The sequence below is a fragment of the Penaeus chinensis genome, chromosome 21 (genome assembly GCF_019202785.1).
Source record: "Penaeus chinensis breed Huanghai No. 1 chromosome 21, ASM1920278v2, whole genome shotgun sequence".
NCBI classification, from domain to species: domain Eukaryota; kingdom Metazoa; phylum Arthropoda; class Malacostraca; order Decapoda; family Penaeidae; genus Penaeus; species Penaeus chinensis.
Window position 1 is genome coordinate 11,681,240 of NC_061839.1, and position 2,500 is coordinate 11,683,739.

Below are 2,500 nucleotides of genomic sequence, written 5' to 3' on the forward strand. Positions count from 1 at the left end.
TCTGAATCATTAAACTCTTGAATAACAAACAGGTTTGTAATAAAGGTTCATCAAAATTAACAAATTTCAATTGCGTTTTACGACATTCGCCTCTTAAAGTTTCACGACATAGCCTAAAGTGAGCAACCAAATTTCATAACCGTAAAATATTAAAACGAAAAATCACATAAAGCAGCCGCACGCACGTGTTTAAAAAATGCAAAGCGAAAAATTTTCGCATTAAATGCAAAAGATACACCGAACGCATAATTTTTTAAACGAATATATTAAAGAAAGACAAAAACAGACAAAAAAGCGTAAAAGTAAAAAAAAAAAGGATTATTCATTCTCCATCTCCTTTATCTATGATAAACAAGAAAGGAAAGAAAAACGTCCGCGCTCGCATGCCGTCGCATCTTAAGCAGAAAGACTTCAAGAGTTACGGCAGAGTACGCCCGTCGACCTGTCACCGTCGCGCGGACTTTACGCCACGGCCGCACCTTCCTTGGAGATCGACGTAAAGATAGCGCGGATCTGCGTCGTAAAGGCAACTAAGGGATGGCGACGTAACGGCGACGGAAGGGAGGTGGGGGGGAAGGGGAGGTGGGGGGGAAGGGGAGGTGGGGTGGGGTGGCGGTGGAGATGGAGGGGGAGGGAGGTGGATATGGAAGTAGAGGTGGAAGGGGAGGTGGAGGGGGGGAGGGGGTAGGGGGAAAAGTGGAAGGGGAGGTGGAAGGGAAGGTGGCGGTGGAGGTGGAAGGGGAGGTAGAGGGGGGAGGGGTGGGAGTAAAGTGGAGGCAGGAGTGGAGAGAGAGAAGAAGTTGAAATGGAGGAGGTGGAGGAGGTGGAGCTGGTGGAATTGGAGGCTGAGGTTATAAATAAAGTAAAGGAGAAGATTGTGCAGGTGGAAGTAATTTGATAGAGGGAGTCAAGGAAGTGGAGTGGAAGGGTAATGGAAGAATGAGGGAGGAAAAGGAGGAAGAAGAGGAGGAGGAGAAAGAGAAGGAGAAGGAGGAGAAGAAGAAGAAGATGAAGATGAAGAAGAAGAAGGAGGAGGAAGAGGAGAAGGAGATGGAGAAAGAGAAGACTGAGAACAAGAATGAGAATGAGAATGGCATTGAGACTGAGAATGAGAAGGAACAGATGAGGACAGTGGAGGAGGAGGAGCAAGAGGAGAAGGAAATGATGGAGAAAAGACAGATTGGGGGAGATCAGGCTCAATGGGCGAAGGTCAAGAAAGAAGTTTTCATGAAAGAAGTTTTCAAGACGTATTTGTGTTTGAAAGAAAGTATCAAAGAGTCAGGCAAGAGGCGAGAGTCAAAGTACACAACATCTATCAATCTTCGAGGGATCAAGAAGCAAGTGCCTCGATGCAGATGCTAAGTTATCAAATATCGAAGTACAATATTGCTAAAAGGAAGATGACGTACACACGCTAAGGAAAAGTTGAGATCAAAGGGTTTTGCAACACACATAAGGATGAAAGGAATACGCATAATCGAGTCATTTAGCTTAAAAGGAAATCGAAAAATGCGCCTGTTCAACGAATACGATTATGACGTTTATTATCGATATCGAAAGTAATTGCAATCTTTGTAACTGTACACAAATAAACACTAATGAAGTAAATAGTAATAAAAGAAACCTATATCTGAAAATAGAGCAACTGGCAACTGCAAATACAAAACAAGACTTAAAAATAAATTGCAAACAAAGAAAACAGAAGGAAACAAAGGAAAGGACGCGATGCTAAGGCAAAAAAAAAAAAAAAAAAAAAAAAAAAAAAAAAAAAAAAAAAAAAAAAAAAAAAAAAAAAAAAAAACTAATAAACTAGAGAAATAGAGAGGGGGTTGAATGGAAGAATCAGAGCGCTACTTAGTAAAGATTTTTTTTTTTTTTTTTCGATGCAACAATAGACAACGAGAACTTTTGCTTAGATAAGTTATAGCAGAAAGAACTTATGCTTTTGGAAATATAAAGGCTGAATACTTGCTGTCGTTTGAGTTATGAAGATTACATTGTGCGCAGATGAAAATATCTTATGGAACATATATGTATTGCAACAATACATACAGGCATATAGACACACTGACACACACACACAAATATATATACATATATATATATATACATACACACACACACACACACACACACACACACATTTATTTATTTAAATATATATTTTATTCAGCAGCCATTCATTCCATTGCAGGACATAGACCTCTCTAAATTCACTATTAAGAGGTTATATGGCAGTGCCACCCTTGCCTGATTGGATGCCCTTCCTAATAAACCGCGGTTCGGCGCGCTAACACTTGTGCCACGGCGGTGACTTCCCTTGCGACATCTGCATTTTACATCTCAAGGCGATATGTCGTTTTCTCTCGAGCCAGCAGTCAGAGCGCAGGGATTTACACACACATATCTATGTGTGTATGTTTGTGAGTTTGAGGGTGTATGTAAATATATAAACAACATAAACAATTACCCATTTATAGCTCAGAAAGCTGTGAAATAT